The sequence below is a fragment of the Accipiter gentilis genome, chromosome 2 (assembly GCF_929443795.1).
Source record: "Accipiter gentilis chromosome 2, bAccGen1.1, whole genome shotgun sequence".
Classification (NCBI taxonomy): Eukaryota; Metazoa; Chordata; class Aves; order Accipitriformes; family Accipitridae; genus Astur; species Astur gentilis.
The window spans coordinates 23,412,157-23,438,423 of NC_064881.1; the positions used below are offsets into that span (position 1 = coordinate 23,412,157).

Below are 26,267 nucleotides of genomic sequence, written 5' to 3' on the forward strand. Positions count from 1 at the left end.
ATGTCTGTGCAGATATGCCCACGGAGATGGACAATTTGATGCAGGAACTGCAGGAGATCTGTGCCCTTCTGGGGTGGCAGCTGGAAGCCAAGGGGCATAGCCTATGGCACTTGAAACAGCATTCAATGTCCTCTCTTTAGGCAGATGAAACCCGCATCTGGATGTGGTTGGCAGACATGGCACAGGACCTACAGAAAACTTTCATGCTTCTCAAATAGCAATTAGAGACTATGAGAAATGTCCCAGGGCATCTCAGGTAGCACCAGCTGCTTCTGGGTGGGCAGCTGAAGGGGACTCTGATCACCACTGACTACAACAGGGCCTGAAGGTGCCTTGCAGGCACTTGGCTAAATTTAGGAGTTTTCATTTGCAGTTGAATCGCATACTGTTAGTTGTTACACAGATAAAAGCATCTTCCTCTACAATAATTTCCCACACAAGGCTAAATGCCCTTAGCACTAAATCCATCTCAGAAAGCCTTAAGGATTTACAAAGGGATGAAACATTTTAGTCTAATATCAGAAGAACACTTTTCTCCAAGCAGAACAATACCAGAGCATCACACTCCTGCCTGCTGGCAGGACAAAAAATGAATGTCCAGATTTTCAGAAACGTTCACTACCACAGACCCTATAATGCTTAATTATCTGGTGGTGCTTAGGACTCCGGGTAGAGAAGAAAAGAAGCAAATAAAACCACATGAATCTGGTTATCATATGAATATTTAAGACCCCTTTACTGGAGCATCAATGTGTGGGCTCATATCAACATTGCATTAAACATCCCTATGCAGCTACAGAATGCAAGTGTAAGCATAAAATTAGCAAACAGCCATCAAAAGACCTATATTCGGGAGGGAAAAAATGTTCTTCTCCCTTCATGAACATTTTTAAATAAAGTGTTCATTTCCCTGTAATTTTTTGCCATTAAAGTTTTATGTTACTGCAAAGAGATAGGTATGCAGGGAACTTCTGGCCCAATTCTGTTCCCAGCTGCTCTTGTATAATAACTGCAGGCAGAACGGAGTCCCCTCTGTGGGATTACACGCAACTCTAGGTTTCTTTTCATTTAATGCAACATTAACATACATATCTACACTCCATTAGGTGCAACTATTTGCCCAACTAATTTATATAAAAGGAGAATAAATAATAAAGCCTTTTATTATCCAGTTAGAGAGACCAGCAACATTTATGAAGTTGCAAGAAAATGCAGAGACCTTAAGAAAAATACAAAAGCATTCTTGCTGCAGCAGAAAGTTTCCAGGAATTTCAAAAAAGTGTAAGTCCAGTCATGGACTTCTTTTGCAGGCTCTTCTTGCTTCGTTTTTAATACTGGTGTGCTGCTATGAAAAATAGCTAAGTGTCCTGCAGCTAGTACTAAGCATTAGTTACTATTTTGTGAAACTAAGTTGAAACTTAAATGTCAGCCTTCAGTGGAAGTCTGCTGAGATTGAGTCTCTTCCCAGAGTAAATCTATTATACTTCAGTAAATAGATGGGATATAAATAAAGTAGGAACTCTGCAGAGTTTAAAACAGGAATTGCCACTGTATTAACAGGCTTCTGGCAATGTTACTTAGAAGTATTTGTTCTAAAGTCTCTGCAGGCTCGTTCTGATGCCCATCATGTAAAACTGTCTGCCGAACAGACAGAATCGATCTCTGAATGTGTCCTGCTTGGTTTGTAAATTTACCTACTGTGACTAACTACATAACTCATTAAAAACAGTCAGACCTGGTCTGATGTTTCTCATCATCCTTAAAAAACCCCACACAACAAGAGATAAGGAATAGGTAAGGCATTTAAATAAGAGCCTTTATTTGAAAGGCTTACTCCCATGGCCTGAATTAACATGCAAACGTGGACTCCCCATCATATTCACAAGATAATTGTAATTCATAATTGGCACTTCTAAAGCGTTTTCACAGAGCTGTTCAAATATTGACTAATTAGCCACACCAGAATCCTGTGAGGTAGGTGAGCAGGTACACTAACCCCCTTATCTATCTGAGCAAATTGCTGGGGAAAAAACCCCCAACCCTCGCCCACTGAAGGGGCTGAAAAGGTGGGGAGGTTTCCAGCCCCATGCCCCTCGCCCGGCCCACGCTGTCCCCACCGCCGGTGTGTTACCTGCTCCTCTCTTCCACAAAGCAGATGAGTTCTGTACTAGCAGAGCTCTGGAAATAGTGGCCAAACCTTAGTTCGTTATCCAAAGCCCTGTTAAACAAAAGGTCTAGATATTCAAATGTCAAAATAAAGCCTGAGGATTTGATACACGTACAAGCAGTATTTACATGAGGACGGTAGCCTCTTCTGCTGAGGAACACTCAAACAATGATGTACTGAACAATTATGGCTTCTTCCCAGAAACAAAATATTACACAGGTACCTGTAACCAAATAGTAGAAAAAGAGCTCTACATGTATGGAGTAAGACACTCCTTTACTTAAAATTCAGAGAGATCTTAGTATCCGCTGTGTACACAAAATGAAGGGTGAAGAAAGTGTGGAAGTCCTGTTAGAGCCTCCAAGAGGCTCTACCTTCATCATGTAATAAAACAAGCAAGGCAAGCAATATCATTAGTCTAGAAGAAGAGTCTAAAAACAGAGTGAAGGTCCTTGGAGGCCACAGCATCTAGAAAGTCAAATACGCCGCTGAGTATATCCTCTATTAAATCCAGCTCTTCAATTAAATTGCCCTTAGGAAAGCAATGATTAATTATTAGTATCTCAGGTTTTCTGGTTTAAACCAGCAAACACTAATGATAGCTTTATTCCAGAGCTTTGTTATTAATCACCACATTCAGGGGTGACAAACAGGTCTTTTCCAAATAATTGTATTATCGCAAGCTTACAACGTATGCAACATACACAATATGAACCATTTTTATTTGATGTAATCCTGCTTTGTCTATTGAAGCCATTGGTTCTATGTTGTGTCTAATTTCAGCTACAGTCTCTTTAGGGCAAAGATTGTGTCCCTGTGGTTTTGTAAAGCCTCATTCACAGTTATAATGGCATATAAATTAAATAAATAAGGAGAAATCTTGAACTGTAGGAATTTATTCTGTGTTCATCAGGAATTCACAAGTGAGGATTTACATATTTTTAAAATGTGGTTTATTAAGGTAATATCTTCCAGAGATCTGGTTCTCTTCTGTTTTTTAGAAATTGGGATATGCCTTTTAATTTAACTGCAGCAACCATCTAGGTAAAAATAATAACAGGAAAAATCAGATCAGTGTGGTGACTGGCTGAATGCTAAATACAGGGTTATGCCATGCTGAAGCTCATTCTTCAGCCTGGTTCATGTGTCACTGCTTCCGAGACAAGCCAGTTTCCATCCCTGGTAAAGAGCATTAACATGATGGTATTTTAACTACTGCATTAGTAATCTATTCTGAGCAAGGCTAGACCAAACAAATAGTAGGAATAGAGCAGAACTGGATGCTCTAGTGAGGAAAATTCATCAAAAACCACCTAAATCAAAGGGGTATGGATTAGGTGGCTTGGGCTCCAATATGATAAAAGGGCAAAAAGGGCTTCTGTGCTCAGAAGGTTTGGAGAATCATGAAACAATCCCACAAAAATTAATATTTTGTAAATCTGGCACTCCTGGCCACTCATCCCCTCTAAGTCCCCTGCACTTCAAAGCAGGGGCCAGGGGATCATGGCCGCAACCAGAAACAGACTGTCACTAATAATTTGGCAGAGTCATAAGCCAAAACAAGTCTATGATAAAGTTCCAAATGCTATATTTTTTGTATGCACACATTCTTTTTCCTCTTCAGGAGGAAGAGAGGAAGAAAAAAGTGACAATTTTTATCTCTATATAGAAATATGTTCATGAAAACAAACATTCAGCCTGCTCTGAGCCTTTGATGAGCAGCTGAAAGCACCTCAGGAGACCGCTAGGCTCTCGCACCTGAAGCTGGCAAGTTAGTGAAAACACAGGGAAATTTTGGTCTGTAAGAATAAAGGATGAAGACTAGGGTGAATGCCTCTTTTCAGGTACACCAGCGTTCATCTACAGTAGGTAAAATGGAGCAATAATGGTAAAATAAGGTGGCTGTGTTATTAGAAATGTTAATTGTCCTGGCTAGCCTTCTGTCCTTAGGGACCTGCAACTTCACATGCCTGTAAGGTGAGGGGTCTTGTCCCTACAGCTAGAGAGTGCAATTACAGATGAACATTCCCCGTCCTTCAAGATGCCAAGCCTGACTCATCGAACTCATAATTTTTCTTGTTTTTCTTTTTGGTTAACAAAACTAAAACCTGTAAAGGGAACAGCATGTGAGGTCAACTCTGTACACTAGAATGGAAAATGCACCCATTTGCACAGAGTTAATAACATGTCCTAAAATGGCCATTCACCCTCAACCGACATTAGCATGTAATAGCAGCTGCTCATCCTCTGAGTGCAGACGAGTGTCGGAAAGAGATGCTGAGAGGCTTTGTCCTAGAATTACATGTCACTCCTTTAAACATGATGTGAGGAAATTATTTTAATTGCCTGTATCAGTCCAAGACTGAAATGGTCCTATACTGGTCACTGTCTTGGTAGGAGTGATGCAAATGTCTTTCTCTGGTCAGGGTGTTGTTTGAGAAGAACATGTACATACCTGAATGTCTAGAAAGCCTCACCACGAAATAAAATGAACGAGAATCACCCCAATAAAATATCTTTGCAAAATATTAGCTAGTAATGATAGATTTTGACCACAAGTCTTACATACAAAGATCCAATTTCTTGCAAGTGTGAGCACTGAAAGAGCAAGAACTGTTATTTTTGATATAAACATTACAGTTCAGATGTCACGGACCATATTAAAGGCAATCACAATTGGCTCTGGGATTTAGAAGGAAAAAGAATAAAAGACTTACACTGTTGTAGGAATGTTGATGGTGATCACAGTGCTAATGACCATGAGAGAAATAGGAGATTATTCTTTTAAGCATCATTATCTAGTGGCCTTAAGTGCTAATCAAAACAAGAACTATAATGCCTGCTTTAATGGGGTTTGTCTCAGTAATGGTCCTAAATGGAATAAACTACATTAAACCCAGACAAACTAAGAAGAGAGATAAATGGTAAAACAATACACTGAAAACCTAAAGATTCTTTTAATCTACTATTAACTGGGTTACCATCCATGGCATTCATAGCTAACTACAGTTTTGTAATCCATTTGCTGAATTGTACAACTAAAATAGAAATGTTGCTGTCCTTCTGTTTAAAACAGCGGATTAAATAAGGCCCAAATTAACCTCCAGAATGGCTGGTTTGGCAAATACTGTACTAGGACAGGCTGTATATCTATTTTCTGCTTTAAAACTAAGGAAAGCAGCTCCCTTGGAGTTTTTTCTTAAAGTAGAGGGAATCTGACCCTGCCAAGCTAGTCCTGCAGATAAGCTGAGCCTCTGCAACATCACAAGAAGGATGCCCCCGCAGACAGAGGACCTCCGACGCTCCCTCACTGACCACTGCCATTCCCCATGGCTCCAGTGCTGCAGGGACAGACACTAACTGACAGCAGGCTTCGGAATGTCCTCTTCATGTTTATGGGAAGGGGCAGTGAATGCCAGAAACATTAATTTATCGCCATCCTCCTCCTCCTCCTCCTCTTTGTCCCTTTGGCCTTGCTCATCTCTCCTCTGCATACGCTGGCCCAATGCACAGCCACACTGAATTTCTTCAGCTTGATACCCCAAGAAGATCAGTTACATCTGAATCCCTTAAAAGCAATTAAATAGGTTTTCTGATGTATTTATTTTGCTGTATCTCTCACACTGAGATGGGAGGATCCTCAGCAGCTGAGGAGGAATGCAGACTATAGTATTTTGGGCAGATTCTGCAGGAAGAGGTGACAATTTACAGATAAAATGACAGCCAGGGTATAAAGGTAGTGATACTTTTATGTTCATTTAGGGGCAAGAGTGAAATGTTTCCAGGGGTCCAGTCTTGGAAAGATGGATTGTCTTTGTTCATGGTGTGTACAAATTGTAGGATCATGCACCTTATCTTGAGGAAATTTTCAATAAAGGTCTTTAAAAACTGAAGCTGTAGCTTAGCGAACATGTAATTCATTCTGTAATAAATGGGTTCCCCCCAGCATTATAGAAAAAAAATTCCTACGGTTTGTATTGCTTTTGTAAAACGGTTGCTCTCCTGTTCTCAAGGGCCTGCAAAAGGTCAGTGGTGTTGAATATAAATGATTTATAAAGTGCTCTGGGATGAGAGGTGCTGTGTAAACATAAAATATTGCTAGAGCATACTCTCCTTAATTGACATACACTGAAATGGAATTGGCTGTGCCACAAGAGCAGAACTAAGAAACCAAGTTAGTCTGATGAGAGCGGATTGTCTAAGGCTACTGCCAGTCTACGACAGTGCAAGTATAAATTCATCTCACAGACAGATTTACCTAACACTGAAAGTTATCGCTGTTCATCTGGAATAGGTGATATGTAGATATGAATTTGAAGACTGTGTTACATAGAAATGACTAAGCAGGCAAAGATCACAGACTACTCTGTACCACAATGAAAAAGTGGCTTTTGAAGCAGCTGTGGGCACGGGAGCTCCCGTGTAGACCATCCACCTTCTGCAGAAACACTGCCTTACACAAGTCAATTCTCAAGGGTATGCCAGAGATGCTTGGGATGCCATGGTCCTCATGTGCTTTGCAAAGTCACCCTCAGGTGGCACTTTGGGACTCAAAATATGCATCCTATTTATCCGTGGCTTTGATGGAAGCTTCCAAGTTCCCCTTGTAGATCTGAACCTTGAGATTTGTTCACTTACATCTATATCCAAAAAGGCTTCCTAAAAACCAGTGACAATGAGCCAGACTGGGCTAGCTGTCCCATTCCCTCTCAGGGAAGCATAAATTATACTTTCACTCCACTTTTTGGGATCAATTCCAATTTCTCTCTTTCTTCTGACCACAACAGTCTATACTTTAACACTGCAATAAATAACCAGTTTGAAGTAGGTTTGAAAATATTTTAACAGCTGGGGCAATGACATTATTACTCCACTTTACCATAAATGGAAAAACTCCCATCCCCCCTCCCAAAGACAGAGACTGCAGATCATATTCTGAATTCTTTTCAAACCCAAGGCCAAAAGATCTCACCAGCACAGTCTGTTCCCCTTCACATTATTATTCCCACTCTCACAGATTCTTTTATCTAATTCCCTTCCTCCCTGAAGTTTACACTGTCATTTCAAACATTTTTCAACTGCACTTCTCTTCCCTCCTCTTAAACTCCCTATCTCTCATCAGCCATCTAAAACCCTTCTTCAAGTAATGCTATTTTCATTTAGAAAAAACGTGATGAATTCAGCAGCACAAAGTAATCTGTTCCTACCTTTTTTTCCTGTGTTAAAACAAGCCATTTTAGATTTTTTTTTTTTTTTTTGGGGGGGCGGGGGGGGGAGGAGCACAATACAGCACTTCAGCAAAAGCATATGAGCTTCCTTCTCCTAAAGGGAAAAAATGAAGTTCTTACTTTTGAATGTATTCATGCTTTCCCATGAAAATTGATACACCTGTCTGGGAGGTAAACAAGATTTGGATTACCTATATTCGAGAGAATAGTTACATGAAGTTATTGCGTAAAATGATTGATTTTATAGCAACAGAAGTTTTATTCAAGGATAACATCAAAGTTATTCTCATCTATGCAAAACACTTCTCATCTACACAAAAAAGGCTCTTAATTTCCTCTATACTGAAAAAAATGCTATTGTATTTTTCTCTTCACTTATGTTTTAAGTATTTGGTTTCTTTTACTTTCTTTGGATAATTTTTACTCTTAATAGACTTGCTTATTTGGCTACAGCTAAATTGCTGTAGTAATGGCAGACAATGACACTCTTAGGCTATGCTATATATGATTAATCTGTGCTCCAGCTGAAAGCATTTATCATCCAGGGGTTACCCTTCCCATTTGCCTTTTTCCTGTGTTTCCAGTTCTCCTTTCCTAACAAGGAGAACGACAAAAATCAGTATGGGTTTTTAACCTAGGGAATGACATTTTTAGCTCTGAGGCCTATGTGTAAATGTAAATTTCCAGCTGTTAGAACAAAGAAATAGCAAATGTGAGGCAGATGTTAATATATTACCTATTGTTGGTAATACAAGCAAAAATCAACTTTAAAAAATCCCCCAGCTATTCCAGTAATGAAAGCTTACTTGGGCATTTACATCGACCTCTGCCTACAGAAATAAGATCTAACTAGTTTCTCGCAATCCATGGAGTCTAGTCAAATCTTCTGTGTCATTTCTTCCTCTTCTGATATTAACAATCCATGGGCTAGAACACATAGCCAATGAAGTAGTCTCCAGATGTTTCTTCTGCTTAGCAATCTGATGAACACCCAAAGACCATTTAGGATCTCTACTTCTTAGCATCTACTGCATGATAAAGTCAAGTGGTATCTGGAGGATTCTGTATCCTATCCTATAGCACTATTTTTTGGGATCATATTCAGCACCAGAAGTTAAACCCCATGTTTGTTTTTTGTCAAGTACCACTTGACCATAATTCTTCAGGCACTTATGAAGCCAGTATAGGCAGAGCTAATGAGCAACCGCTCTGAGCTCCCTAAGAATTCTGCTTGCCTTTGAATCCACCAGCTGAAAAACCCACAGCACATCTGTGAATGAAATAAGGTGTTTCCTGCTGTATCTAGTATCTTTGTTGCTTCTACGATCTTCTAACCCTTGGAAACCTCTGAATTAACTGTCCTGGCATGGTGAGCACAAGTCATAGCCAGAGGCATGGAGGACCATGGATGTTCAGAGCATACTTACAGTTTAGATTGTCATGCAGGGTCTCCAGCCTCTCTCTAGCTCTCACCATCTCACATCTCTCATCATCTCGTCTCTCTCATCTCACACCATTCCTCCCATGGACCTTGGATCCCCATGAATCCTGAAAGTCCTTCCTTCTAACATTAATGCAGCAGTGACTTCCGATCATCTTGTGTCAGGCACATTTGTGTTTGTAATTCCTTTCACACTAGGCAATTCATTAAGGGCTCTGTTTTGATTACCAAAATGTGTGAATGCAATTTTGTATCTCATCTATACAGGGTCACTCTCATGTCAGCTCATTTTTGACTGTGACAGTCTTTTCCCATCCTTAAGGCAAAACAGTGTTTACATTTGGTTAGTTAAAATATTTACATTGCACATTCAAATGATTCGTTTTCCTAGCGACAGGGCTCTCTGTGGTATTTCCTCCTGTACCTACTATGCAGCGGAAACAGATGATTAAGAAGAATATTCTGGGTGTCTCTAAACAAGCAGATTAAGCAAACAAGCAGCACAGCTATACTATACTAACACTGCTGGATTTTGTAATATCCATGCAGGCTGTGTAATCTGCCTAGTGCTGCATGAAAGCCTGTCTTTTAGGACCCTAAATTGAAAGAGTTACACCATTTCCAGTTGCCATGTTTCAAATAGATTCTTCATTTATTGACCGTTTATTGGTTCACTCGGTGCGTGAGGTAGAGTAAACCACGACAGATGTAGGTCCTGGGAGAGGAGGTAAGAATGATGCTGCTTGCTGATCATCAGCCTGTGGATAAAAGCCTCGAGTGCGCTGTGTATGAAGGGGTGCAGAGATGATGGGGGCTGCTACCCAGCAGGAGAAAAGAGAAGTTGAGAAGGAAAGGTGACACTAAAGCTAGCAGGGGAAGGCCACAAAGTGGTGGTATTTCTGGGAAGTAGAAAACACAACAGACTCTCCTGTTTTAATTCAGCACTTCAAAGTTGAATAAAATACTGCAAGTGATGCTGCACAGGGACCCGCTGCACCAAGAGGTGCACTGAACATGCAGCGTGCCCAGTTCCCCACAGGGACTGTTTGAGGCTCACGGGAGAGAAAGAGTACACATGTAAGACTTCACACAAAAGTGAAATTCAACATCATTTAAGACATTATCATCCACACAGTAAACAGTTAGTTTTGCTCACGTTTGTTACTACTGAACAGTGAAGGACCACCATATGCAAGTCCTTCTGAGAAGAATTCAGGTGCAGAGTGAAGCAACTTCTCAGATGGCAACTCCATAGCAATGCAAAATTAGGAAGAAGAACTTAAAAAACCCAGTGGGTGTATTCCTTACCTTACAACACTGTCCACGCAGGTCTTCATACAGGCGCTCTCAGTGAGGAAGCAAAAGCTTCTGTGCTGGAAAAATGATGAAGTGCTGGTTAAGAAGTTACTGCAAAGGCCCTGCCTGTGCTTACGTCCATCACAAACTCTGCTGCATCTTTTTGTTTACAGAAACATATACAATAGATAAAAGTTGACTGTGTAAGCAAAAGCTATTTGTTTTTAATTGACCCTGTCTGCTTAGTGTCGTATACTCTGGAGGAAATGGGTTATAAAAGTCGCTGTATAAATGAGGCATGCTGCATTTAGTAAATGAACTTTAAGCAGGATTATTTTATTTGTGGGAGACATATTTCCTCCACTTTTTTAAACTAACAACAAATGAAACTTTGTAAGTGTTTGCCAGTTAAAACACAGCAGTAAAAGTAAAGTAACAGGCTCTACACCAGTATAAGGCAGTGTGTTCATCCATAATAAATGACCAATTTTGATTTAACCTAAAACTGCATTTACCCACAGGTATTTTTATTTCCTGATATGATTGCCTTTAGTACAGCATGCACTGAAAACCGGTTGTGAACTGCAACCCTTTTAATTATTCTGGTTCCATTTCTTTGCTTGTGCAGACAAGCTCAGATTTGGGATTTCCACACTTGCTGGTCCCTGACAAGAGCAAGAAAATCATCGAAAGACACAGAATCTAACCTAGGGTCTCACTTCTTTCTCTCAGGAAGGTAATGACCATAAATAGCTCTCATTCGATAGACAAAAAAATATATTAGGCGGGTCTAAATACGCTTCTTATTACTTTAAAATGTCCTTCTTTACTGTAGCAGGTGCTGTCTGGAACATGTCTCCCTGAAGAGAAGGGCATCATTAAAATGCTGATGTCTAAAAGGCAGGATGCAGGGTCCAGCATCATCCCTCCAGCCCCGCAGCCCGGCTGAGGGGGCTGGGGAGTGGGGACCCGGCCCCCCCCAAGCTGGAGCCCGCAGTTTCCCTCTCCCTCAGTGAGGACGGGTGCACGGGGAACGCCTGGGTGGAGGGAGAGAACCCGCTGTTACCTGCCCGCCCAGTGCCCGACGCAGCCCCACCGCCGAGAAGCCTGGGGGGCTGAGTCTGGGTTAGCAGGGTGGACGCTGCCGCACAAAGGAGATGCCGCAAATCCCTGGGCTGAGGGCCAGGATAAACCCAGATACCGCGTTTTGAACAAGTAGTTAGCAGCCTTGCAGTTTTAATTAACGCTTTTAACTGTTATTTCCTTCAGCCATCCTCGCGGTTACACAGCTTGCAGCTCCCAGCCTTTGGCTGGCCGGCGAGCAAAGCCCTGCCGGTTTTGGCAGAGGGTCGTCCAGCGTGATGGGCAGCGGCTGCCGCTGTCACTAGCAGGATGTTTTCCGGAGTTCCTCCTACAAGGCAATGTGTTTATTCTTTGAAACAGTTGCTCCCTAAAGATTAAAACCAAACGGGAGCACAAAAGCAGCGTGTGTCCTCTGGGGCTGCTACGTGCCATTGGGCAAACAGGAGGTATGTATGAGCTGTGTTCTCCTGAATTACACGCAGCGAACGGTGCACTGGCAGAAGAAAGTAAGGCCCTTCAGCACATAAATGACACTCTCCTCTTTTTATCACCCCTTAGGAAAAAACAAAACCCCAAATCCTCCAATATCTTTCAAACACTGCTTGTGACATTAAGAGCTCCAGATCTGGAGTTGTGTTGGGGGGTCCCCACTGCAGCTGAGCCCATTCACCCCAAAAGCAAGTCATCCTGGGCACACAAAATGAACAACAGCCACAGCTCCAAGGCATGCACTTTTAAGACCACGTTTGTTATCATCCACAAATAGCAGTACACACTCTCAAAAACATAGTTAACAATTACAAGGGACAGACAGCAGTAAGAACAGCAGAAGACCTGGAGAAGTGCTCAGACAAAATCTACCTTTACTTTAAAACTAGAAAAATAACAGTAATTTAAAACCTATTAAAAATATCATTGAAGCAGTAAGAACACAGGAGAAATATCTACACAGAAACATAAAACCTGTTTAGCACAATCTGTGTAATCTTAGTTATTACAAAGAGGCTAAAAAAATTAAATGCAACAACAATTTTTCTTTCTGCTGAGGTGTGTGGAACAAATGTTAATTTTTTTACCACTGCACAGGGTATTTTCTACCCCAGGGAGTACCTGCAGGGGTGAGGAACTGTCTCTGGTAATAGGAGAAAGTATTTGCCTTGCCTAATGGCCATATGCTAATGTAGCAAAATCCATTTAATATTGCATATACGTAGTAGCTTCTGGCTTAAAAAGTAAGAAAGCTGGAGAAGGAGACTAAGCGGTCTTCTCTTCTTCTGATGGGAACACATACAGATTTTCTCATTACTGGTAAAGCAACCTAAGCCTGCATAAAGGGGAACAGACAAACTTCAATAACCCTCAGCTGCGGCACGATGCCACCATGAAGCTTCATTCTCCTAAGGAGTACGGCAGACTTCACAACTTCTCCTGCAGTTGTATTACCCATATTTTAATTAATAACCAAACAGCAGCAATCGCTACCATGCTACTATAAAGATAAAAGCCTTACCTTCGATTAACAAGGACTCCTTTTGCTGGATCCCATTTGCATTGTGTGGAAGACACCAGCAGAAACTATTAGCGAGGTGCTATGAAACTCCCTCTTGTTGTTAACGCAGCTCTAGGAGTTTCTCGACCCCTGTCCTCGGCCGCTTGCCGATTCGGTATGCGCGGCGCAGATCCCCACCTTCTCTGGCTGCCAAGCCGGCCACAGCCCGCGAACAATGCCGCCTCTGTCAGCCCGCTGAACGAACAGTGGCACAAAGACACGCTCATGTACAGCCCCGCACTTTTTTCCCCCCCCTCGTCTTCTTGGAGTGCAGGCTGATGAGAACGGATGGGAGAAAAATGCTTATGTATTTGTGATTAGCCAAAGCTTTGCCACGTTCGGGAGGAGTAAGACGGTGTCGGCGCAGGACGGGCACCCCGGCACCGCGAGGGGAGGTGAAATCTGCACTGGTGAGAGCGCTCCCTGCCTCGCTTCGCACATTTTTGTTTCAGATCCGTGGGTGGCTGCGTGAGCAAGCAGCCGAAATAGGGGAGGAGTTACACGAAACGCAATTTATGACTTGAAGCCTTGTCTGCCTTTTCGAGAGAAGGACGGAGAGGCAAAATCGCAGCACGATGACACAGCAGCGTGCGTTACACACCCCACCTGCCACCGCCTGCCTTCCCAAACTGGCTGGGAAAGCTCCCCTCCCTGCTGAGGCGTTCTCCCTGGGACGGAGCACGGATGCTGCAGCTGCTCTTGCACCGCTCGGAAACCACACTCCGGAGAGCCTCTGAGCACACTGGCGGTTCCTCTCTCCCCACGGCATTACCAGTTTAATTTTCAAGGAGGCATGATGCTTCACGATCTTAACAAGTGACTGTAGGATGAGACAACGAATGACATCCTCAGCAGATGTTTACAGCTGTCACTAGGAAGAGGGGAAGACGGCAGCGTCTTAAATCCCCGTTTTCTACAAAGCTCCCCTTGGAAATCGGAGAGGCAAAGAAGAAAGCCCTTTTAAAATCAGATGTCTGTATTTTTCTTGGTTTGAAAGGACTATCATGTGCATGTTGCACACATTTCGCATAACTTCAGCTTTGTTTTCTTCCCTATGAGAAAATGAGAAGCGATCTGGCCCAGCTCCAGAGGAGTCAGTGATGATCCCCGCTGAAACCAATTGGAATTTTACAGTTTAACTCAAATATTCCCAAGCCAAGCTCCACGATAGATGGTAGCTGTTTCACATTCCTCCACATTAAGCATAGTTCAGATCTTAAAACACTGCAAGTGAACAGAGCTGCAAGCAACAATGCATTTTCTTCTAGAATCAAACACCAAGGGACGCGCAGCCCTAGGGTGCAGCACAGCTGTGAACTCATTCCGGGTCCCTGATGAACCATCGCAGCATTACAATAATTTCCCATGCAATCAGTATTAATTGGCGACTTGCTGGCAATCCCCCAGGGGCCCTATCTCACCCTTTTAGCAGGTCCTACCAGGTCAGGCTTGAGGAACATCATCAGGACCAGGCAGCTATCACTGGTGCCCCGGCTCTCAGGGCTTGTTTCTCCTGTTAAAAGTTTGGGGCAACTGGCAAGGGTTATCTTGAGTAACAAACAATCACAGATAGGCCACTTCCAAATTAACACATATGAGTTTGTAACATGAGACCGCAAAATAAGAGGGAGATTTCTAGAGGGAATATATAAACATTTTTTGAAAATAACTTGTTTCAAAGCATTTCACTGAGGCCACATTCCAACATCGTTTTCAGGAGAACTGAGCAGCAGTGCCAGCGGATAGTAACAGCCCAGTAAGATGCTGCATCTTGTACTCAAAATTAAGCTGGGAAAGGAGAGCTGTAAATGAGCAACCACATCTTCTAATTTTTTTCTTTAATAACAGTTCTTATGGAAACATTTTCCTTTTATCTATTAATAAGATCAAGTTATTTGTCTTAAGCATCTTGCCAAAGGGACTTAAACAGGATCAGGATTGCTTTATATCAGCAGACCCCCATGATTACATGGCAATAAACCAAATCAGATGTTCTTTGACAGAACATCATAAATATCTAAAACATATTTCAGAGTAGCTTCCAGGGTCAGTATCACAGCTGATTGATCTCAAACATGATCTCTTTTTGCTCTGCAGAATTACAGAAGTAATCTCAAAACCGCATATACTTCTATCCTTTAAAAAAGAAGTGCTGAGGCAGTTATTTAGCCAAAAAGGTGCCCTAAATGAGAATGGCATGGAGGCCAGCCTACACACACCATTCAATAACTAGTAAAGGATGCAACATCTAATGGTAAAATACATTAGGAAATGCTTGTTGCTAGAGGCAAGCAGAATTACTTCAGCCAAAACAGGTCAAGTATAATCAAGTGCAATGTCCTCCAGGCCAGCTTTATTCCTCCTCCCTTTTCTGCTTCTCCAAAGTTCCTAGTCCACATGAACAGTGGTCCTCAGCATTACTCGTCTCGTACCATTTTCCTCCTTTACTGTGCAATGTTTGGCAACATAGCATCAATAGGCTGCCTAATGCTAATGTCAAATACATGGTATACTTTGGCTTGGAGGTAGCTGAAAACATTAATAAGGGTTACTTCTCTTGGAAATCTTGGGTCTGGAGTAGAAGAGAGTACTACTGCCTGCCTGTGCCATCTCACTTCATCTCTAATAATTTGCACCTCTAGATTTTACTTAAGGGCTCATGTTGTACTTAGTGTACACAAACTCAAATGTGAAAATGGAAATCCATAGTATTTACGTCAGTCAGCAGATGTATAGAGATTTATCATTTACATGTATGTGATTTATGTGACATCATAGTTTATCGATATTTTCCTTGGAGATCCTTCTTTCTCTGGATCTTTGTTATTCTATTTGATTTTGATTTTTTTTAAGGCCTTATTGTCTTTTTTTTCCACATCTACGGCATGTAAAGATCCAGCCATTATTTTTTAGTGTCACAGGAAAAAGGAATACTTTCAGGCTATTCTCACAATTATTTTAAAAGTACAGAAGATGACCTCATTTTCACTGGTGTAACACCACAGTAATTCCATTAACTTCCAGTATCTTTGGATGTACACCATCCATCTGAAATGCCCCTCACCTCTGTCTTACATGTCCCTATCTCTCAAAGAGTATAAAACCACAAAGATATTGCTCAGTGCAGTTTAGGTGGCAGAAAAATTTTGTCATTCAGTGGAGGGATGGATTGAGGAACTACAGAATGAAAGTTTCAGAGAAGATCTTTTCCATAGAAACATGTAAGAGAAAGGAGCACAGCGTGCACTCTGGCAGGGACAGTAAGGTGCAGTATGTGTCTTTGGAGTTGCAGAAGGATTATTAGATTTCTTAGCACGCTGCTACTTTGAAAAATCTGGTTTGCTCACAGGCTTTTACAACACACACACACAATCACACTCCCATTTTACATCTACAGGTAAGAGACAGAGGGATACAACATTCAGTTTTTAGAAAACAAAAGACCAAGAATTTCTTTCTCCAATGAAGTATGCTGAGACTTAGTCACAGCCACTCTAATACCTTGATATCAAATTCAATCTTTACAAATATAAAGCAAATATCTTTCAGCAAATTATGAACATCTCTGTCCATACAGATAGCAGTTACACTTGTAAATTACTTCTCTAAATAGGTGTTACATCAAATCTTCAACTAGTCAAAGATAGATGTGTTCAGCCTGCATCAGATGATAAGCCTTAACCCTAGAGATCTTTGCTAAATTTGGATTAGCTATTGATGAAAACCAATTTGATAACATTGCTTATTCTTGACTTCTCTTAATTACAGTTATTCCAGACAAACTTGTCACTGCTATTCCTTCCTGCATTAACTTTCTAAGAGCATTGCTTCCAGCGATAGTTTTATTTGTAACACTACATGGCATCGGTATGTGCACCTCATCAGTTCCTTCCACCTGCCCAAGCCCAATACTGGTATGTACCAGGTTCCTTCCATCTACAGGAGATCCAGGGACTAAACACATAATTACAATTAATCAAGCATCACCTTTTGCTCTGGCTGGGAGCTTGTCAGTCCTGCGAAGTACTTGCATCTCTCCTGCGCATGCTGAAGACACGCACATGCTGGACTGCCTCCACTGCTAAAAGGGCTGTATTTCATTTTGAGCTATCTATCTTACTGAAGTATTTTACTTGGACACAGATCATTTGGGTCTATGGTCTGTTCTCTGCTAAAAGCTCTTGACTAACTCGGGTGAATACATCATTTATACAAGTTACGTAAGACTTGTGGCCATGGGGATTTTAATTTGGCATATCTAGCATGTGTCTAAAGCCCCTTCTTGGAGCAGACAAGTCAAAGCCTTACAAAGATTTGAAGTCTACTAGTACGATCTAAGTTTAATATTCTATATTACAAGAATGCAAATAATTTTCTTAAATCTTTTTTTATGAAAGTTGGTTTGCAGCATTACAGTAATTACGAACTACTACACATTCAGAGAAGCATTTTTTTAAGAACACCTGATGTCATTTGCAAATTTATTTCTCCTCTTTCCACCTGTCTGATTAGCACTGTGGTGGGTTGACCCTGGTTGGATGCCAGGTGCCCACCAAAGCTGCTCTGTCACTCCCCTCCTCAACTGGACAGGGGAGAGAAAATACAACAAAAAGCTCGTGGGTCAAGATAAGGACAGGGAGAGATCACTCAGCAGTTACCATCATGGGCAAAACAGACTCGACTTCAGGAAAATTAACTTAATTTTTGCCAATCAAAGCAGAGTAGGATAATGAGAAATAAAACCAAATCTCAAAACACCTTCTCCCCACCCCTCCCTTCTTCCTGGGCACAGCTTCACTCCTGGATTCTCCACCTACCCCCAACCAGTGGTGCGGGGGGACAGGGAATGGGGGTTGGGGTCAGTTTATCACACATTATCTCTGCTGCTCCTTCCTCCTCAGGGGCAGGACTCCTCACACGCTTCCCCTGCTCCACCGTGGGGTCCCTCCCACAGGAGACAGTCCTCCATGAACTTCTCCAACATGGGTCCTTCCCACAGGCTGCAGTTCTTCATGAACTGCTCTAGTGTGGGTCCCTTCCATGGGGTGCAGTCCTTCAGGAGCACACTGCTCTACGTGGGTCCCTTCTATGGGGTCACAAGTCCTGCCAGAAAACCTGCTCCGTGGGCTCCTCTCTCCACACAGATCTGCAGGTCCTGCCAGAAGCCTGCTCCAGTGTGGGCTTCCCGTGGGGTCACAGCCTCCTTCGGGTACCCACCTGCCCTGGCGTGGGGTCTTCCATGGGCTGCAGGTGGATATCTGCTCCACCGTGGACCTCCCTGGGCTGCAGGGGCACAACCTGCCTCACCGTGGTCTTCCCCACGGGCTGCAGGGGAATCTCTGCTCCAGCGCCTGGAGCATCTCGTCCCCCTCCTTCTTCACTGACCTGGGGGTCTGCACCAAGGGTTGTTTCTCTCACATGTTTTCACTCCTCTCTCCAGCTGCAGTTTCTGTGTCCCAGCAACTATTTTTTCCCTTCTTAACTCTGTTCTCCCAGGCACTACCACTGTCACTGATGGGCTCGGCCTTAGCCAGTGGCAGTTCTGTCTTGGAGCCAGCTGGCATTGGCTCTGTTGGACATAGGGAAAGCCTCCAGCAGCTTCTCACAGAAGCCACCACTGTAGCCCTCCCCTACCAAAACCTTGCCATGCAAACCCAATACAAGCAGTGATAATAGAACTGAAACTTTCACCTCATCTGCTTCCAGTATTTATCAAGCATTTGAGCATGGCTCTTTGGTTTCAGTCTGTAGTAGCCAGAATTTCCAACTGTTTTTTCACCCAAGTACTTGATAGATTTGGGCTTACTTCATCCAGACAAGACCACATATATTCAATCTGCTACAGTCAAGACTAAATACTTACATATGGTTTCCTAATGCTACTCATTAGGACATGGATGGCTACAAATGTGTTTCCTTCAACTTCAGCTTGCCTTTTATTCTTCCCTGCAGCTTGCTCATTTTTATTAAAAATGAAGAAAGAAATCACATTACTGAGTTTTCATTTTCCACTCTTCCTAATTTTCAAGTTTATCCCATTTATAAGGCCCAACCATTCTATGACAAGAGCTTTTTAGACCATTTAACAGGAGCAAACTCTTGAACGACCTGGGATTTTCTTTTTTGTTTAACCCTCCCCTGTATCCTCCCACTTTTCCTATTTTCCACTGCTTAATAAAATTTCAGGTCAAAGCTCCTTCTGACTCATGACATTCAAATGTTTTCAGATTTGGTTAAAAAATCGTGCAAATCCATTACCCTATATTGTCATAGCTAACCAGGAGAAACTCTCCTGAATTATTTGGATATATGGACAATATCTGATTATCTAAATCAAATTGCTAAACTCTGAATGCACAAGGGAGTATGTGTTTTTTTTAACAAAAGGTCAAATCTGATTAAAGTGTGCTCAAAATAATTGGTCAGATTATAGGATACTAGTGGGCAGAGGTTCTGGAAATGGAAGCGACACCATGCTAATTGGCAAAACAGCTACCAGATGATATAAATCTATTTATGATTTGAGGATTTCATTTTGAGATTATAAATGCAAGAGACGAAGAATGACATCCTCCTGTCATTTGTTGACAAGCTGTGATAGAGCAGCTGAGAAGAAAGATACCTTTGTCATTACTTCATCACCAGCTATGACTGCTCTGCATCCTGCCTCCTACAGCTGACTTGTACTTCTGAGTCCTGATCCTGTCAGACTTATCTGAATTATCCCGGTTTTGCTGCCAGGAGTGGTGGCATCATACTCAGGAAAAGCATACCAGATTAAAGTGTATTCAGGAGATTGCATTATACAATAAGTAATTATTAAGATGTAATTTTCTCTGTAAAAGCATTTGCACAAACTATACGAGTCCTCTTACCAGACCTACTGCTCTGTAGAAACTGTTGGAAGCACATTTAAGTATTGAAAAAGTGCTAAAGATGCTGTAGCATTTATTTATTCATAAAACAAGGAACATAGAAGAAAGAAAAAGAAACCACTCTTAGAAACTTCTATTTAACCACAGTGAATTGAGATAGTGTTTAATACTGGAAGATTCATTTCAGGAAAAACAGAATGGGATGTAGACTGTCAGCTAACAGTTCTTGGTCTCTCTGATTATCATGATATCTTTCACAGTGAAAACTGGTTTAAAAAGCAGGAAAACCAAGATGAACAACCTTAATCCCCTTCAAAACTTTATATTTAAGTTGGTTAATTACGTCAAACATTTCTTAATGCGACCAAGGCTGTTTGTGCTGTTCTCCTAAGTATCCACAGGACAGAGCAGAGAGCTGGCTGCCCATGCACCTGCTTCACATGGCACTAGCCTGAAGTCTAGCAATACTGCCCGAAGTTTGACCTATGTTACTGGTATAAAAGAAAAAAAACCCCAGCCTAAAGAAGCTGCCGGCACCTCAAATTCATAGAGCTCATGAAGCAGACGCACAACAGATCAGTAAGAGAAGGGATTTCCAGCTTCTTTCTGCTACTGTTGCCTTAGGATTTTATGCTTTTTTCCTGGACTCCACACTACCTGTGACAGATCAGACCCAGTTTTATATCTAATATTATATTGTCCTTCAATACTTTGTCCTCCCTTGGACATACTCACCATCGATGGCTTGGCACATATCTGAAAGCCTCACCCAAACCGGGTCCACAAGGCTGGACTGAAATAGAATTTAGAGAGTAATTAAAAAGGAAACTTAAAAAAGCAATTCTCTCAAGTGTCTGATAAAGCCAGGCTTATGCAAGGGTGCCAAGAAACTGGACCCTGCCCTGATTTTCAAGTATACTTTCAACGAAAACTTCTGAGAGTGAAGTGGCCCAGTAAGCCAGACCTGTCTGACCACCAGGTGAGCTCTCTGAAAGCTCTGGAAGTATCTATTCAAGGTTTGCCCTGATCACACAGCATGGCTGTGACAGAAGCTGGTTGGTTTAGGTTTGGGGGTTTTTTTTGATAACTAATAACAACATCATGAAAACTGTCTCGAGCATCAAGAATCAATCACAGCCAGCAAGCAAAGGCTCAGCCTTCAGTGTACTTCCACTCCACCAGCCTTTGATATATGAAAGCCAGTATCTGCAATGGAGACTTTACCCTGTAACTATTAAGTAAGCCTCTGCAGGACCATGGCTCGACAAAGCAGGCAATGCCAGATCAAAGCTGCTGAGACAAACCATGTCCAACAAGCCTTTGTCTACCGTGATGCCTTCATTTCAGTGGATGAGATTTGCAGCTACCTGCTGTTTGTGTGCCATCACCTACCACCTTCCTCCCGTGTGTGGGAGGCGACAGTTGGAGTAGACTGACAGACAGACAGCGCAGAGCATCACTGCTCTGGCCAGTGCCCGGACAAGGAGGACTTCCCAGAACATTTGTATGTCTCTGTCTTTGGAAAATAACCTTTTAAACCACTCTGCCAGTGGGAACTGAACATGATGCTTAAGGAATCCTGCAATAACTTGTGGATGACAAGATTTTTTTTTTCATCTTTGAATATGACCTCTGTCATTTTTACATAATGAGACAGCCACTGGGTTAGCAGAAGCCTGTTCACCACCTCCAGACTCCGTGCTGGACAAAATACGCTGGACAGGCTGGTCTTTGCCAGTATTGCCTACGCCAACTTATTTAACTGGGAGAGATGCTAGCATAAAAGCCTAGAACAGAGATCAGAGATGGGATTTGCTTAATCAAGAAAGCTTTGCCAGAAGATGTAATTGCACACCACAGAGGATCACATTAGCCTACCTTTAGAAAAAACCTCACACTTAACCAAATCCTGAAATTCTTCTTCAGTATTTGCATTAAAACCATGGGAATTGTATGGGCTTTAGCATGTGTTTTCTCCCACACCAAAGCAGCCAGATGGACAGACAGGGATGTGAGAAAAACATTTTCCATTAAGCCTGAGGGGAGATGAACAAGTAAAGCAGCCCCCATGTGCTTCCTCCCCATCCAAAGCATACACCCCCCTTCCCTCCCGTACTGAGAGCCTAGCTTTCACAGAGCTCCCCTCCCTTCAGTGCAGAGAGAGCAGGGGCCGGGCAGCCGGCAGGGCAGTACTCCTGCCAGCACCTCTGCCACAGCCGGGAAGCGTTCCTGGGGTGCTCCGTGCTGTGTCGGCGTGGGGAGCAACCCTGGGGGGGCTCTCCACCTCCATTGCCCTGCCATCCAGCACGGGAAGAGAGGTTGCCCTGTTTTGTACCTGTCAGTTACTGCAGCACAGAAGGTAGCTTTATATGAATAGTTTTTGTTCTACTAAAATTCATCTTCCCTACCTTGCTTCCTTCCTAACAGTAGTTAATGGATTTCATTACAGTTTTTCTCCTTTTTCATGCACATTTCTCCCCCCACAAGGAAGGCAGGCATCAGAGCAGCTGCAGCCGTTTGGGAACCGCCCCACGGAGACCCTGACTGCAGCCTCTGAGACACCAGTAACAGCCCCGAGATGGTGGAGAGCATCTTAACTTCAGACAAGATCACTTGCCGCTGCTGTGGGAATCCGGGCAGCAAAGTGCTGCTCACCGTACAGCCGGCAAGATGAGTGTGCCTTACGCAGTGCAAGCAGGAGAAACATTTCATCTGAAATCGGTGGGGCAGAGGAAACAAATTAATCACGCAATATGTTTAGGAAAGCCTCACCTCCTCTGAAGTGTTTCAGGAATAATGTTCAAAAAATGGTAACTGTACCCTCCCTGCCTTTGCTTTTACTGTCTGAGGAGGGGAGAGACAAAGTATTACTTCTATTCTTCCATCACTTTTAAAATCAGATATTCAGGGTGGCTGTTAGCATCCTCTCTGTACTAGACACCAGAAGTCATGGTGTCAAAGCCTGAATCTTTGCTCAGACAAATCTCCTAGGAACACCAGCTTGGAAAGCATGCCGTGGGAAACCAATTCTTATTCCCTGCCACTGGAAACTTTGCAGTTGATAATCCCAATCAGGCCAACTAATGTGGGTCTCTTGATTTTTTTTATTTTCCTAATTTTATAGAACACAGAGAAAATAAACTCAAATAAGGGCAGGTTATCTCACATGTATAGCCCCCTCAAAACTAAACCAACAACATTAAGAATGTGAAATATGAGCCCTATACAGATCTTCTCCAAGAGATCCTATTAGAACAGAGCTGTAAGTGGGCTGGCAGATAGGCCTTCAAAAACTAAAGGTCTTGTACACACTCTGAGAAATCTCCTCATGTCTCTCTATGAAGCTGCTTTTTTCGGTAGGGTTTTCGGTGGGGGTGTTGAGTTTGTTTTAGTTTGGGTGGTTTTTTTTAGCTCAGAATTTCCATTAATTCCAATCCTGATTTAAAAAAAAACACACCAGCAAAAAATCTCCATTGCTATGTTTCATGAGCTTAAGACCAAGAAAAGCTCCATGCAAATATGTGAATATGTAAGGCAGTCATTTTAGACATTTGCTCTTTTAAATAGGAGGCCATTCTTTGCATGAATTTAATGTTGTCAGTAAGCACAGAAGGTGTCAAATGCTTTGGCCTTCATGTTGTTTCTTATTGATATTATAATTGCCAATAGCTTCTTTTTAAAAAAATAAAATACTCCCAGTGTTATTTGGGGTTTTTAAAACAATATTTAACATGGGGGAGAGCATAAAAGAAAAAGCAGATGAATTTTTGCCTCCAGATAAAGTACGTATCTATCACCCAGTATAACTGCATGTACAAACCCACTGTTAACAGACAGAAAGAGAAGACCAGTTAGGGACCACTGTTACCTGTGCCCCACCACCTCCGACTTTGGCTCTGTGCTTCCGTCCTTCAGCCACCCGTTTGCTGCAGCCGCATCCCTGTTCTTCCCCCTTTGGCTACTCCAGCCCTCTCCTCTCACAGCGTTAGCAGTACCACTCACAGCACTGGATATTGCCTACTTGATTCATTACTGAATCAACACAACATAAATCCCCCAGGCACGCCAAAGCAACACTACATTAATACTTCAGCTACGCTGCAAGAGCATCTCTCAAAATGCCTAGAAAATCATTGCAAATGATCATGGCTTTGTTCTTGTCGCACTTTAGCCAGGAAGTGGTTAAAATGGATGGGGAAAACCACTGCAAATAATCTGAAAATTGTATTGCCATTGTGTTTGCCACTTTAAATCCTATTTTTGCCTATATAAACCTTTGTGTAATACTGCTCTGTTGAAATCATTAGAAACGCTTTGGCTTCGTGCAGGTGGAAAAGCCCAGAACCTGATCCAGTGTGCAGGAGCACCACTGCTTCACCTGCCATGAGCTTGCAGGGCCGTTTCAGTAATTTATTTCTCCAGACATCCGCCTGCTTAGGATGAAGCTTCTACAGGAATCCTTTTAACTACATTGTGTTCCATGCAAGCATGCAGCCAAAAAAATTTAAACCCTGCTCTTGACATAGTCTTTTTCAATACAGACGGAGTTCATAGGAACCATTTATCCTTCACATTTTTGTTTTCTGCTTTATCATTTCCATTTGCTCAAGACTCCTTGTCATGTCTCATTCTTATTTCGGTGCTAGCCCTAAAAGAGTTACAGACATGATTATTTTGACTCAGCATCATCTTGCTATCCTCAATTCTGCCTTAACGTAAAAAAGACAAAAGCAAAAGTCCTACCACTCCATATAATTTTATGTTCTTATTAATAGTGTCTGAAGGGTGGATGAATGCATGAAAACAAAACAGAGCTGCACACATGCAACGTGAAGGATTCCTATCACTGCAGAGAGCTTATCTTCCGTGTTTTCCTGACTCTGCAGTAAATTAAAGACGCTCCCAAATGGTGAAAACTAGCAAGAAAGTTTGCTTTGCGAACAATTCCCTTAAAAAGGCCTTGCAAGGAACTATCCGGTAGTGTTAAAGGTTTTGTCTCTTAAACATGCACTTCTCTACTGAAAGCAGATAATTTGAAGTAAAGTGCCGGAAAATGAAGTGGCTTAAGATTATACACAGTCAGTTGGGCTTTCTCTAAAGAAACATTACACGGACCCTTTACAGCTTGTGAAGCCGAGTTTCTAGAAGCTAAAAGAAGAAGTGTGGAGTAACTGAAGGCTTGTGTCAAAGGACAGCAGCAGGCAGGATCCCGTACAATGGGTTTGCATTGCAACCACACTAATACCCTCCTCTCATAAAAGGGCAGGAGCGATAAACAGGAATGAAAGGGAAGATTAATTCCTGGTGGCTTTCACAGCTAACAGCCATACCACTGGGGCAGCAACATCAGCCAGGAAGTTTTTTCTCCATGGCTAGGTTGGTCCCTGCTCCAAATTGGGACCTTGACTCTGCAGCATTGCACGCAGGACACCTCGCAAGTGCTACAGATGAGGAGGCTTCAGAGAGCTAAATGTGGAAAATATATAAGGATGCAGCACTCTCCTTGTTGCTTGAGGATGCCTGATTCTAGCCATTGGACCAGCTTAGCATTTCTCCATCGTCACTGTGGAAACATTTCTTGCAGGCTCGTACTACCTGGAGCACTGCATGAGGGTATGGCAGCTAGAAAGGAGAAAGATGGACCTTTGAGCCTCTGGAAAGATAGAAGCAACTCAAGAGAAGCAGGTTAGATGGGTATCTGTGCTAAAACAACAAGCAGTGAGACCAATGTGCTTGGTGGCTAGGCTGGATGGCCACCTGAGATTCGCCAGGCTGGAGCTTTCTGTCCAGTAGCCTTCCAGACATAGTTTAGGAAAAAGTGCCCTGAAACAAGATTTACTATCTTTCCAAAGGAACAAAAGTTCAGAAACCTCAAGATAACCTTGCACCAGTTCCCTTTCTGCAGTGAGATCCAGCTTCTGCCTGGTAAACACTTCTGAACTCCACAAGGCCAAAGCTTTCACATTCTCTCACGGACCTGTGTTGGGAGTCTTGAAACAGAGCATACCAAGTTCAAATAATCTCATTCATGGCTTCAGCTTTTGAAAGGAGTGAAAATAAAAGCAAAGAAATGACACTAGTGATGCTTGCAATCACTGCCAAAAAGTGGAATCTACCATATGAGCTGAAAAATTAAAACTATAACATAAGAGTTTAAGAGTGTAGGAGGAACTAGGTGAAATCAGAGCAAAGATGTGTCTTCCAACAAAGCTATGAAAAGAGGAATAAATAGGACCAGCAAAAATACTGGTGCACTCCAAAATATAAAAACAATAAAAATATTTATATCATCACGTTCAAATTAAAAATACTTAGACTTAGCTACAGGTATGAAAATAAATACAACTATAAGGAAGAAAATAAAGCAATACGGACTTGACAAGAAATATAATTATGCTAAAATAAAGCCATATGAAATTGCGTGCAAGTTGAGAAAGAGTCTGCCTTTTTTTTTTTTTTTTTTTTTTTAAATAGTACAGCTTCCCATCTGCTTGCGGGCAGCAGACAACAAGGGTTCTGAGGCCCTGATGAGATCCGTACCAGAAACCTCCACACTTACTCTGGAGTCCCACAGCACAGCCACACCAAGTTCAGCTCTCCATATGTCATTGAAAATGTTTCCAAGCAA

The 26,267-nt window shown here is 42.3% G+C and overlaps 1 protein-coding gene across 5 annotated transcripts in view; it reads right to left on the bottom strand.

Moving 5' to 3' along the window:
• Positions 1 to 26,267, bottom strand: part of PAG1 (phosphoprotein membrane anchor with glycosphingolipid microdomains 1) — a 117,158-nt gene that overhangs the window by 37,904 nt on the left and 52,987 nt on the right. For 2 of the 5 annotated variants that reach the window (XM_049823156.1, XM_049823166.1), the window contains one exon: positions 10,145 to 10,209. The exons of 1 other annotated variant lie outside the window; for it this stretch is intronic. The gene's annotated coding sequence lies outside the window, so the exon portion shown is untranslated. Of the gene's footprint in view, positions 1 to 10,144; positions 10,210 to 12,725; positions 12,989 to 26,267 lie in introns of those variants that run through there. 2 more of the 5 variants (XM_049823174.1, XM_049823182.1) reach the window with 2 other exon arrangements.